The sequence below is a fragment of the Cajanus cajan genome, chromosome 9, assembly GCF_000230855.2.
Source record: "Cajanus cajan strain Asha chromosome 9, NIPB_CcT2T_4, whole genome shotgun sequence".
Lineage (NCBI taxonomy): Eukaryota > Viridiplantae > Streptophyta > Magnoliopsida > Fabales > Fabaceae > Cajanus > Cajanus cajan.
The window spans coordinates 20,696,370-20,711,184 of NC_138525.1; the positions used below are offsets into that span (position 1 = coordinate 20,696,370).

The 14,815-nt window shown below is 34.9% G+C and overlaps 1 long non-coding RNA gene across 1 annotated transcript; it reads right to left on the reverse strand.

Annotated features, from left to right (window-relative positions):
• Nucleotides 1–1,026: 1,026 nt before the first annotated feature.
• LOC145951853 (uncharacterized) lies at nt 1,027–3,305 on the reverse strand. The gene is made up of 2 exons (XR_014429797.1): nt 2,863–3,305; nt 1,027–1,308 (listed from the first exon to the last, which is right to left on the reverse strand). It is a non-coding gene; the product is annotated as an uncharacterized LOC145951853 (long non-coding RNA).
• Nucleotides 3,306–14,815: the final 11,510 nt, after the last annotated feature.

Below are 14,815 nucleotides of genomic sequence, written 5' to 3' on the forward strand. Positions count from 1 at the left end.
ACTCATATGCAGGACAAGATTACTGACCAAACCATTTGGTCTCTTCCTCCTGAATTTGCGGTAACCTTTCATTGTTATTATTTTTGTAACAATTCTTTGTTTTTTTCCAACTCCACAACCAAATACAGTTTACTTTTCTTTTCTGACTAATAATTTTCACAATTTGTAAATATTATCATATAACTTTTACACTAAAATACTGTAAATTTAATTATCATTTCTTTTTAATGTACAATTATCAACTTTATATAACATCTATTATCAACATTTTCATCATTAATTTTCCTTCCTTACTACACCTAATAACATGTATCCAAATTGTCATATTTCCAGAGAGCTATCATTGAAGGAGACACAATTGAAGACCTATTGGAAACATATGCCAAACACTGGATGAAACCATACAAAAAATTAAAATATGTATACTGCATTCCATATTTCTTTCAAATCAAATACAAAACTATTTATTTAACTACATTTAAATACAATATTTTTGTGTTCATAGATATATGTGCCAATTGAGGAATATAGCGGACACTGGTATTTGATGGTTCTTAGCTTAGAAGACAATGTAATATACCATTTGGATTCTTATCTGAAGGAGGAAAGAATGGCTGGTAGACGTCACAACATGATGCGAATAGTATGTCAGAATTAACTCCAAATAAATCAACCATCCTAACTTCACTATCAATTTGTCACATACTATTTTCCTCTTTCAGTCCAACGTCATAATACAAATGATGGAATCAAGTTTTTATCCTCAACATTTTGTTAAAGAATTAGTACATGGAGAAAGCTGGGAGATTTTGCAAGGAAGAGCAGTTCCAAATTGTGGACATAGGTAACCAATACTATTCCAATACTATTTTACTTTACATTTTTTTTTCGTAATGAATTTTATATTCACAAATTTTTTTTTCCAATGCATAACAGTAACAACTCTATTATTTGGGTTTTACAATGGATGGATATGGAATATGCATTTCAACCAAACTTAATCAAAGTGGTGAGCAAATAATGCAATACATTTGAAATTTCATTTTATTTTACTTATGCATATTAATATATGTCAAACAATGTAACATTTTCAGAGCCTTGATGAAGAAACTGTTCGAATGAAAATTGCGTTAGATTTGGTTTCCGGTGATCATAATGAATGTAAACGCACCATCCACATGAGAGCTGCAGAATTCTGTCAAAGTATTGGACTATCATAACTTCAATTCAACAAAACAACTTGACGAATGAACCTACACCTTTCGGATTAATATCATCGGCTGGGCTGCACATTTTTTTATCCTTATTCTGCAACAAAAAAATTGTATCACTTGGCCCAATTATTTTTTGATTCCTTTTTTGGATACATATATTGCAACAGATCCAATGTAATTCTATCTTTCTTCGCAACTTTCTAAGACTCACCCAAAAACAATCACATTTTTGTGTTTCATATTTTGTGATTTATATTATGCAATTAATCAAATATAATTATAATTTTAATGTACTATTTAAACATGATTTTTATTATATTCTACATCCAAAAACACACAAATCCATTTTTAATCACATGCTTTTAATAAGTATTCCATACTGACATTATTAAACCAGTATTTATGCAATTAACAACTTCCAATCAATACCTAAACACCAATTTCATCTACTACAAACATGCACAAATCCATACACAGTTACCAACTATCAAAATTTAACAAACCAATATATTCTAAATCTAACATACACTAATCACATTCAATTCTCCACATCACCCAAAATACGTGCAACCAGCACTGTCATTTCTAAATGTTTTACATCCTAAATGATCTTCAACTAAAACCACATACTAACTTAAACCACACCTTACAACACAAATGACCATAACTATAACATATCTATCATGTTTCACATAACCAAACCAAAAAATTTATACTTCCCATACCAAATCCATACTAACTAATCTGTTCAATTTCACGTTTCAACAAATAAACATAGAATATCAACTAACAAATACATATTTTCATTTCATCAAACTGCTACATATCCTTTATAATTCCTAATCAATGGTTCTTTAAGCAGACAAATATAATGAACCTGAGTTTTAAACACCATTCTCCTTAAACCATGAATTCATTTGGCCACGACTCTTGTAATTATTAATTACAGACCTCAAAATAACGTATTCTGCTACACATGTCATTCATCAACTATGACAAAATTTGTATTCTGTTAACAAACCCAACATTCTACAACAATTCACAACATTAAGGATTACACAAACACCACAAACACCTAACCATCACCACCACCTCCTCATAAAGTCTACCTACTTAGTCCACCTTATTTAAGCTGCAGCTGTGTCTCTGCATTCTCTGCTTCAACTAATCAAATTTTGTGTTTAACAATCTATGGGGCCACATACAGCAATACAAACGTATACACACAAAATCAGGGATCAACTAAACCAAAAAAGGTATAACAACCACATATGCTATCTTCAAATTACAATTTAAAAAAAAGGTATAACAACCAAACAAAAATGTTAACAAACAACTAAAACAAAAAATCCCCAATATTGGATGTTCAACTTCTTTAAGTTGTAGCTGTGTCTCTGCATTCTCTGCTTCAACTAATCAAATTTTGAGTTTAACAATCTATGGGGCCACATACAACAATACAAACGTATACACACAAAATCAGGGATCAACTAAACCAAAAAAGGTATAACAACCACATATGCTATCTTCAAATTACAATTTAAAAAAAAGGTATAACAACCAAACAACAATGTTAACAAACAACTAAAACAAAAAATCACCCATCATCAATCCGCTATTCAGACTCCACAATCAACAAACCCTTTACCTCAAATCTCCGCCTCACGGAAAGTAAAATACCGACCAATAATGCATAATGCCTTTTTCATTTGCAAAACACTTCGTTCTTTACAACCCATTTATTTAGATCTAAAAAATCACTCAAACGGATGTTCACAGGGGTTGCTAACTGCGACAAACAAAACACCATCACCGTCAGCCGCCCTACTTCAACCATGTCACTCAAACGGATGTTCAAAGGGGTTGCGGACTGCGACAAACAAAACACCACCACCGTCAGCCGCCCTACTTCAACCATGGTTGCCAACAAACTACCCAGACAATCGTAACACCCCCACATGCTAAATGAAACCCTAAACACAATACAAAATGTCCCTCAATAAAAAATTTCAAGGGACTACTCTGCAATTGTTAAAACTTACTCATTAAATTAAATCTCAACCGTTTACTTTTCTTAACACTTAATCTACGGTCATTATTCATTCACCATCCATGCACCACTTCTTTAAATGGTCCGTCAGAGAATTTACCCGAATCCTATACCTCTCTTTATTTATATATATATATATATATATATATATATATATATATATATATATATCACTGTACTGGATTCAATTCCATTGGAGCGAGAAGAGTCATTTCCTCGTATCTCCCTTTGATTTCCCCATTATAGTGGGTATATAAATTTTCATGTATGACACATCAATAATTTTTCAAGTATATGATTTAATTATTTTGATTTGATCAAATTTTTTTTTTGTTAAAATTTGCCACCGAAGTCTCGTTACATATTTTGTCTTAAGCCATCCAATGAGTTTTTTTTTTTTTTTTTTTTTTTTTTTTTTTTTTTTAAGTTTCCTCACTTCCTGAAAAATCTTTTTTATTAGGAACTTCAATAGTTGAATCACATATATACCTTTTGGAGTTTTGATAAAGGATAAAAATTTGAATAGGAAGAGATTAAAAAAAAAAAAAAGTTAATTAATCTAGGAACAAAGTCTCAAGAAAAAAAATAGAAAAATTATAACTATTAATCTATCCTGTATAGAAACTAAAAATTTGGAAGCTTTATGATATTTTTCTCAACTTACTTAAAAATTTTACAAAGTTTCTCCGTAAAAGGATATTAAGTTTAGAAAAACAACTTTCTAATATTGGAACTTCAAAACAATAATTGTTGATAATGTATAAAGTTTTTTTTTCGTTTTTTTTATAGATGTATAAAGTTTGTTAAAAAGGAAGTGCGGAATTTGTTTTCAATATATAATAATATCTCTCCACGACTCTATGATAAAAAAAATTCATATAAAATATGTTATAGAATCCAGATTATTAATACATATACAAATTTATGTTAATACATAGTATGCCTATGATGTGATATATTTTTAACTCAAAACGTGTTCTGTGTTCACTTATATTTACTAAAATATTGAAATTAATTTAATAAAATTAAACTCATAAAAACATAAATAAAAGATTTATTTTTTCGATCTTTACTCAAACTACACATGCAATCTCTAAACATTTTTCAAATTACATATAACATTATAATTTTTTTTATTCTTGCACTAACTCCCTTTTGTGTTTTACACACATATCTCCTCTTATATGTTATACTAACACAAACATCCTCTTATATATTTCACAAGCATCTCTTATGAAGAATTTATTGAAATGATTTAAAAAAAATGTTTGTATAATTTCACAAATTAATGTAATTAATATTTTTTAAAAATTGCAATCATTCTTTAATCTCAGTGTGTATCCATATGCGACAGAATCACAAAGGAAATAACCACACACTACAATGTAAAGTTTAATACTTAAACTTAATAATATAACATTTATAATAAGAATCCGGCTCTTGAGGGTTTTTATATAAGAACGGTTCATACATGGTGAATTACACGTAAGACTGGTCTAATGGTAAAATTTACAAGAACCAACTTTTATATTTGAGAACATGGTTAAGAACCCTCATTGGAGATGACTTATAACAGATTTGAATTCATACTTAGGAGAGGAATGTTATTCATGGGAAAAGAGGATAGCTGGGAGACATTATCTTTTAATTGTTTGCTCGATGTTTAGGAAACATCGAAACAGAAAAGAATAGGTAAAAAGGATGAATGGATTTAGTCTTTATTCATGAGGGGTAGTCTCAAGTCTATTGTGAGATTTTAAGTTTATGTGCTTAATACGGGGGAAAAATATTGGTACACTAACGTACATATTGTTTACTTAATTGAAAGAATGTGTCTTACATAAATCTATCATGAACTCAGAGTTCATGTGCACAAGAGAGAGAAGTAATGAAGTGCAATTTGAATTACCTTTTTCTAATGGTCCTTTATGATGTGAACATTCCAAATGTAGCTTAGTATATGCCCAAAAGGGTGTGCCCTGTACAGTGATGTATGCAAATAGTGCAATTACAATTTGAATTAGTTTTGTACATTTAAGAGGGGGAGGGTGGAGGTAAAATAGAAACAACAAAAAAAAGATATTTTGGTGGGCTATTGCTTATGGATGAGTGATGGGTGGTTGACTAGTCTTAACAACCAATTTTATAGTTGACTAGGGTCCATTCCACTGCAACCATTATGTCATTAAATAGATAAGGACTAGTGCATTAGCTAAGTTCCCTATAGTTCCGCACCAAAACTTCTGGATCCAATGGTGCTATGGTTACAATGGTTTCTGGCACCGGTAACGCAGGTTGTTGTGATGAGCTAGCTTGCTGATTGCACCCAACAATCTTCTGACAAGTCTCTGAGAAATGTTTCTGTTGAATCGTGGCAGGCTGTTGGGGGCTTCGATGATTGGTTAAATGGGGTGAAGGAGTAACCTTCTTGAATGGAAATCATGGAGAAGTGGTGAACTGAAGGAAGTAGCAGCAACAGAATCCATTTTAGTTGGAGGTGTTGGTGTTAATTATGAGTTATTAGAGCATCTTTGGGTTGGTTGCTTAAGGGGAACGTTCACATTGTTGGATTTGCTGTATTGCTTTGATTGGAATGAAGTATTCAAATTTTGGAGAATGGTTGCTTGGTAATTAGAATATAGATAAAATTTAGATTACTGCACTTTTATAAGTATACTTCAATAATTATAAATATCACCTTCTTTCAGAAAATGCATTTAATTTAGTCATATATGCAACATAGAGTCACCTATGAATATCACTTTTATAAGTATACTTGTTATGTAATGGAAATGCTGTGTTCGAGGGCAGAGGGCTTCCTGAGAAGGAAAGAAGATTAAGGAAATTGGAACTAAATTCTACTAGCATTCCATTAGTAATTACAAGGATTTACAAATTACAACAGTAATTAATAAAGAATGTGATATGCAATCACAACAGAATACCAAAAATGCCAATAACTATTTCTAGAACCTATTGAGTAGTCACTAACATTATTTCTTGGGCCTAATATCTAACTATGAATATTGAGCTGGGATTGAGCATAACACTATTGTTTAGATGGTAAGATGATGGATACACAAGTTTGACCAACTATCCATGTATTCTGAAATAGAAGTCTACAATGTTCATTTTAGTAAGTTGCTTTTATTTTACTGGTGGTCTATGCTCTGCAGTAATGTTTACACGACATTAGTCCAAAGAATTAATTGTATAACACGACAATTTATGTTGTGTAATTCAAGGGTGAGGCACTTCCCAAGAGACTCAAGTCAAAACTTAATTAGTGAAATTGACATAGTAATTGCCCTCGCTGGTTTGGTTACTATTACTAATTTTAAGTTTTTTACCACAAAAAGATTCAACCTCTTATAAGAAGTAAATGCTAGAAAATTATTTACCTTGACCATTAGCTGCATCTACCATCCAGGAATTCAAAGCCATCTTTGAAGGTTACCAGACGAAAATGCTCATTAGCATTATTATCTAAGTCCAACTTTGAAATATTATGCCCCTCTTTTAAGAAGTAATTGAACTGCCTGTTGAGATGATAGACTTGAATAAATTATTTCGAATTAAGTCAATATAGGATTTAGTTTAATAAAATTCAATTTCTTACTAATTCATATTCTAAAAATAATTTGATTTCTCTTGCATTACTTCAACAAGTAATTGAAACCGATTATACTTTTCTAAGAAACAAATAATAGTACACTGCACATGAGTACTCTAATCCTGATACTTGTTTTTTGTTACCTACGTTTCTGTAAAGGATGAAAATATGTAAAGGAGGAAATATGTCAAGTATAGAATTAGAATTAATAAAAGCATACAATTGTGAATTGTGAGCCAAAGGAAAACTTTGCCTTATTAGTTACACATGTCACAGCGCAAGTTACACTTTGTAACTTTGCCTTATTAGTTACATGTAAGCTATAATATCTCTTTGTCCTTACATGATTTAATAATTTAATTAACCAATATCCAATGCATTACTTTTCTTGCTATTTTTCATTTGTGTTCACACTTTCACCCTCAAAAGTAATAGTTTTTTAGCTTGTTACTCGATAAATTACATTTATTCATGTCAATTTTAATTTGCAGCTTATGATCCTCGGATATCTTTTTAAAACTTTCGGTGAACTGTCATGTTTTCATTTATAATTTTGGTTGCATTTATATAGATATTTAAATGATCAATTGTTTCAAAGATTTGATGATCAATTGTTATAAATATGTAGTGTGACTGTGACTGTGCTGGTTATTAATTCTTGTTTATGTAAATGTGTGGTAAATTTGTACTTAATTTATACTTGCAACAAGTGAAGCACATTAATTTATAAATATGTTGTTGCAGGGAGATTCTAGCTTACTTGATTGCTACAAGAACATATATAGGGGTAAAGCCAGCTCCAATCATAGTTGTATTCTCGACCAGGGGTCCCAATTCTGTGCAACCATTGATGTACATTTTTTCTCAAATTATGGTTGTTTCCCTTTTTGTTTCGAACTGTAAGGGAATGTTATGTTAGTGTGTGCTTAGAATGTTAAGATATGGGACTTGATTGGATGTCTAATATGTATTTGGAAAATGGAATGATATAAAAAAAATTTGATTTAACTTTTCCCAGTTCCTTATTCTCTCAATCGTTGTCTGTGCGTGGCGGGTATGGTGTTTGTGCAGTTATTTGATGCATAGCATTTGGTTAAGAAAACTTGTAAGAAGGGAGTTTTCAAAATATGTTGTGCTCAAAGTGTGTGGGTATCCACCAAAGTCTCGCATCAGATAGTTTTGAAGTAGTGAAGTGATAGATTACTACTATAAATAAGGGGTGACAGTTTGGGTCTACTCACCACAACAACTCTAGTTCTTGGGTTGGGGACTTGGGTAGTTGTGTGTCAAGAGATGGTTTGCAGTTTTTTCGTGCAAAAATTGTGTGAGAAGGTTTGTAATTTTATCCTTGTAAAAATTACAAGTGGAGAAATAAAATAATTTATTGAGTGTATTTGTGGATGTAGGCAAGAATTGCCGAACCACGTTAATTTCTGAGTTTGTTTCTCTATTTTTGTTTCTCTCGTGTGTGTGCTTCCGCTGATGAAGTTTTCTTTTCCCTCTAGTGCCCAACAAGTGGTATCAGAGCCTGTTGGTGTGGTGCGGCTCTGTGGGATTTTTAATTCTTAGTATGCTCAGTGGTTGCAGCATTGTTTGATCTTCCACATGAGAAAAGAATTGAGGTTTTGACCAAGGGAGGAAGAGAAGCAGTGTACCAGGGAGGAAAAGATGTCCCGCACTCATGAGGAAAAGAAGGAGTTTCCAAGTTTCGCCAAAAAACTTGTGAGGAAGGGGTTTTCAAGTTTTACCAGAAAAACTTGTAAGAAGAGGTTTTCAAGTTTCGCTAGAAAAACTTGTGAGGAAGATGGTTTTCAAGTTTCGCCAGAAAAACTTGTGAGAAGGAGTTTTCAAGTTTCGCCAGAAAACTTGAGAATGATGATGGATTAATGTGAGACTTTGGATGAAGGGAGGATATGTTGTGCCCAAAGTGTGTGGGTATCCTCCAAAGTCCCACATCAGGTAGTTTTGAAGAAGAGAAGTAGTAGACTACTACTATAAATAAGGGGTGATAGTTTGGGTCTATTCACCACAACAACTCTAGTTCTTGGGTGTATTGGGGACTTTGTAGTTGTGTGTCAAGAGAGGGTTTGCAATTTTTCCGTGCAAAAATTGTGTGAGAGAGTTTGCAATTTTATCCTTGTAAAAATTGCAAGTGGACAAATAAAATAATTTGTTGAGTTTGTTCGTGGATGTAGGCAAGAAGTGCCGAACCACGTTAATTTCTGAGTTTATTTCTCTATTTTTGTTTCTCTCGTGTGTGTACTTCCACTAATGAAGTTTTCTTTTCCTCTTGTGCCCAACAAAAGTCCAATGATAAATGTTGATATAGTTAAAGAGATTCTCCTGGTTTTGCCATTATTATAGGATAAGGTAATATCCTTGCTAGACATTGTTAAGTTTCAATTTTACCTCTTTTTGGATGAGACTTATTAAACAAATTCCGGTCATCCTCTGAACCATTGCAATATAATTGTTCTCTTTTTGGTTCATTTTGTGTGCAGATATAACTAACCCAAATTTAGCTAACAACACCTTAATACATCTCATTTTTTGTGCAGGTATTGAGCTAGAGACTTGAGGATTGAAGACCCATAGGATTGGAAACCAAAGAGGCTAAGGAGCAGAGAAGAGGTGCTGCGCCGGGCGCAATAAGACCCGCGCCGGGCGAGCAAAGCAGAGTATTTCGTCTCTGGAAGCCAATGCGCCGGGCGCAATATGAATTGCGCCGGGCGCGTGTCTTAAGGCAGAGAGTTTGTTGGGAAGGCTTCGCGCCGGGCGCCAAGACTTACGCGCCGGGCGCGGAACCCTAATCTGATCTCCCAGGCCCGTATTTGAAGCCATTTTCGGGGGAGAAACCTCCATTCTCACATTGGGCGCCTCCAGGAGCTGCGGAAGGGATTCCCAGGGCTTGGGATCGTCCGTGTGCGGATCTTTCCTTCGGTTCTTCATCCTCCTTTCATCTTTATTTTGTATTTGCCCTCTTTGTTGAGTGGTTTCACCCATTTTGTGGGGTTAGATGTAGCCAACATACTCTATTGTAATCCTTACGTTTTCAATGATATATATATTTGCTGTTTCATTCATTGTTGTGTTTGTTTCTTTGCTTAATGCTTGCTTTGGATTGATCACCCTTTGCATGATTTAAGGTTCCATTGAGTATTGGGAAATACCTCTGAAATTAGTTCTGGAACATATGCCTAGTGGAGATTGTATCTAGGGATAGAGCTTGACCCATTAGTAGTCTTAAACCCTAGCCCGTAATGCGGGTGTAGGTATTAGGTACTCAAGGGATTGATATTCAATATCCGCACCTAGGCTCTTTCTCTAAGGGATTAGGTTTGAGTAAACTTATGGGTTGACTAAGCAATGAATTTAACAAGAGATTAAGGATACATTAGTGTTACGTTCGGTGAAATCTGACCCCCACAGCCTCACAATACCATTATCCCATTTCTACTCTTTCCCATTCTAAAACTAATCTTTTTATAGTTTTAACATTCCAATAGTCATGCTCTTCATCTCACATTTACATGACAAACTATAAATTGGAATTATTCTTTAGTCACGAATAGTCAATAAATGCTTATTTTACCTTCTAATCCCTGTGGATACGATATTTTTACTACTTGAACGGTCGGTATACTTGCCGTGTTTGAGACCGTTGATGGAATTAAACTGATTTACAATTATAACAAAATTACTTCAACGGAAATTTCAACAAGTTTTTGGCGCCGTTGTCGGGGATTAGAATGGCGATTTAGTATTTGTAGCTATTTGTGACTTATTCTTTTGTTTTTATTGTTATTTTTATTTGTGTGCTGGCAATGAATTGTTGAAGCTAACCTGTGCGCTCTAGTCCTCTGCTTTCTCTTGTATGCAAGGTACTGTGAACTAGATTGACCAATTTCTCTGAGCAGTTGCTGAGCAATCCTCAGATTGAGCACAAAGCAAGGAGGAACAAAAGCAACAGGAGGAGAAGGAGAGTAGAGCACTTCAAGTTGGTCATCGTCAGGCTCGGGACAGTAAACAAGCGCTTCCTGGGAGGCAACCCAGAGATCTGAACTGTGTTTTAGATTTGTGTTGCATGTCGTTCTGTGATATATGTGTTGTTTTGTATTATGTGTTGGATTGTGTTATATGTTGTTTTATGTTATATATGTTTTGTGTTATATGTTGTTGTGTTATGTGTTGTTTGTGTTAATTGTTAAGTGTTTGAATCATGTTTGAATGAGTAAATATAGGGTATATTTTGTTTGGAGTGTGAGAGATGAGGTAACTCTGTTTCCGGGTGGTTATAAAGCCTCCTTTCAAAGCAAATTTAGGCAAAAACTGACCATATCAGGGTTACGCGCCCGACGCGCTTTACCTCGCGCCTAACACAAGACTCGAATTGTGGTCTCTGGAACCACCACGCCAGGCGCAATTGAAATTGCGCTCAGCGCGACATCAGTCACGCCCGGCGCGACATCAGAGTTGAAACCTCTATATTTTTTACTGATAACAAGCCCGGCGCGCCTGTGTCGCGCCCGGCGCGCACTCTCCTGATACCCCATGTTTATCTATTTTCAATCATGCTTCTTTGTGTTTGTTTGTTGTGCTTAATTTTGGTCTAAGGATGTTCTTCATCTTGGTTATAACTGCATGTCATCACTGTGTTTAATTGTTATGCTCACCATGTTCTTTCATGATTATACTCTTTCACCACTTCTGGTTACTAGGACTTTCAGGCATATACTGGTTGGCCTGGGGACCAGGCTCCTAAGTTTGGGGGAGTGGAGCTGCTGATGCTAATGGAGTTGATGATGGTGGAGCAGCTGCTGATGATGATGACCAGACCCTATAGATGGAAGCAGATGGAGCTCACCTTAGTTTGCCTTTGTTTCTTGCAATTTATTTTTCTGTCTTTTATTTTCAGTATTTTAACTATTTTTATATCTATCTCTTTTGGTGATTACACTGTTGGTTCTTTTTGTGAATATTCTGCTTTAGCAAAGGTTTTAATCTTGTTGATACTTGCGTTGCTTGTGGTCAATTCTGGATTGTAGTTTGCTTGATGTTATGGTGCATGTACCCTAGACATTTTCAAGTCACATTAGATCTTTAGTTCATGACTAGTTGCATACGGGTTTCAATGTTGATCATAGAACTGAGCTGAGTTTGATAGGTTGTGGATGCATAGCCGGGTGAGGTTAGAGCCCAAACACCAATGAGTAAACTACACTTAAGTTGCATGATAGACTTTGCTTGAGTTTCCCTGGTGGTTTGCTTATGTTGTGCATTTATATGATCAAGGCATTTATATCTCCATATTTTGTTAATCTTCTAAGCCAAAAAGCCATCCCCACTTTTCACTTGACCCATACTTTCATAAGCCTAAACACCACACCTTCCACTTATCCCAAGCCATAGAAAATTTAACCATAACCTTTGCTTTGGTTAAGAGAGCAAATTAATGACATCAAACAAGTTTGGGGAAGTTGTTAAGTGAGGAATTTTGGGAAGAAGAAAGTATGTGGTCAGCCATTCAAAATAAAATAAAAAAAATAAATAAAAAAAAAATAAAAAAAAAAGAGCAAAACAAAAACAAAAATTTTAAGATGCAAAAGTGTAAATATGCATCTCATAAAGGCTAATGGCTTGGATCCGGTAAAGGGCATGTGCCAAAATGTTGTATTGGGGTATGGAGAGGGACATCATTGTACAATCTCAATTGCTCTCTTAAGTTATAGCACCTTCAATCATTGAAAAACCATGAAATTGCTACTGCTTAACCCAGAATTGCCCTAATAAAGACCTTGTGATGAGTGTCTACATTAGTTTCACCACTGGTTTCATTTGGAAACGAAGAGCAAAGTTAAATCATGTGGCATGAGTAGTAGACTAGAGAGAAACACTCGCCCTGATACACTAGTGTGCATAGAGAGAAACACTTTCCTAGTGAGGATGTATACACAGATAATCATTACTCTTCTCAGCTCTTTGATCTCTTTTGAAACCTTTGTTTGCACCTTGTCATGTTCTTTTGCAATAATTGTGACTGGAGATCCATCTTAGGTTCATGCTTGCGAAAAGAAAATACAAGTGAACTGGGATGTAGAATTTGACACACTTGCATTGCTTGTTATCTGCTAGATTAATGACCTTTTGCTTGAGGACAAGCAAGGTTCTAAGTTTGGGGGAGTTGTTAAGTCTCAATTTTACCTCTTTTTGGATGAGACTTATTAAACAAATTCCGGTCATCCTCTGAACCATTGCAATATAATTGTTCTCTTTTTGGTTCATTTTGTGTGCAGATATAATAACCCAAATTTAGCTAACAATACCTTAATACATCTCATTTTTTGTGCAGGTATTGAGCTAGAGACTTGAGGATTGAAGACCCATAGGATTGGAAATCAAAGAGGCTAAGGAGCAGAGAATAGGTGATGCGCTGGGCGCAATAAGACCCGCGCCGGGCGAGCAAAGCAGAGTATTTCGTCTCTGGAAGCCAATGCGCCGGGCGCAATATGAATTGCGCCAGGCACGTGTCTTAAGGCAGAGAGTTTGTTGAGAAGGCTTCGCGCCGGGCACCAAGACTTACGCGCCGAGCGCGGAACCCTAATCTGATCTCCCAGGCCCGTATTTGAAGCCATTTTTGGGGGAGAAACCTCCATTCTCACATTGGGCGCCTCCAGGAGCTGCGGAAGGGATTCCCAGGGCTTGGGATCGTCCGTGTGCGGATCTTTCCTTCGGTTCTTCATCCTTCTTTCATCTCTATTTTGTATTTGCCCTCTTTGTTGAGTGGTTTCACCCATTTTGTGGGGTTAGATGTAGCCAACATACTCTATTGTAATCCTTACGTTTTCAATGATATATATATTTGCTGTTTCATTCATTGTTGTGTTTGTTTCTTTGCTTAATGCTTGCTTTAGATTGATCACCCTTTGCATGATTTAAGGTTCCATTGAGTATTGGGAAATACCTTTGAAATTAGTTCTGGAACATATGCCTAGTGGAGATTGTATCTAGGGATAGAGCTTGACCCATTAGTAGTCTTAAACCCTAGCCCGTAATGCGGGTGTAGGTATTGGGTACTCAAGGGATTGATATTCAATATCCGCACCTAGGCTCTTTCTCTAAGGGATTAGGTTTGAGTAAACTTATGGGTTGAATAAGCAATGAATTTAACAAGAGATTAAGGATACATTAGTGTTACGTTCGGTGAAATCTGACCCCCACAGCCTCACAATACCATTATCCCATTTCTACTCTTTCCCATTCTAAAACTAATCTTTTTATAGTTTTAACATTCCAATAGTCATGCTCTTCATCTCACATTTACATGACAAACTATAAATTGGAATTATTCTTTAGTCACGAATAGTCAATAAATACTTATTTTACCTTCTAATCCCTGTGGATACGATATTTTTACTACTTGAACGGCCGATATACTTGCCGTGTTTGAGACCGTTGATGGAATTAAACTGATTTAAAATTATAACAAAAGTACTTCAACGAAAATCTCAACAGACATGCAAAAGATGAAAAAAATTTCTATATGTATCCTCCATCAATAAGACTTTTTCTATATGCACCTTTTATTCTCACTGATTTACCAGCACTATAGCACCTAATATTCTAACATTGACTCAAGCCATTTTCTCTACTCCTTCTTACCTTGAAAAAACAGTTTATGTTTAACGGCCTAACACTAATGAAATTATACTTTTGAGTTTTGTTCTCTCTATGTGGGTGAATCAAAGACCATCCCTCTTGACTCTGCTTTGGAGGAAAGTAGTAGCAATCGTCTTGGGAATAAGCTGCAAGTGGCTGGAGAGCTCATTCTTGGGGCAACAACTCCATGCTTAAAAGGAAAGCACCCTTTAGTAGCTCATATGATTCAGATGAGATTAAACAGCTCAAAGGGGGCATTCGTAGATTGAGCGAGAATACTGG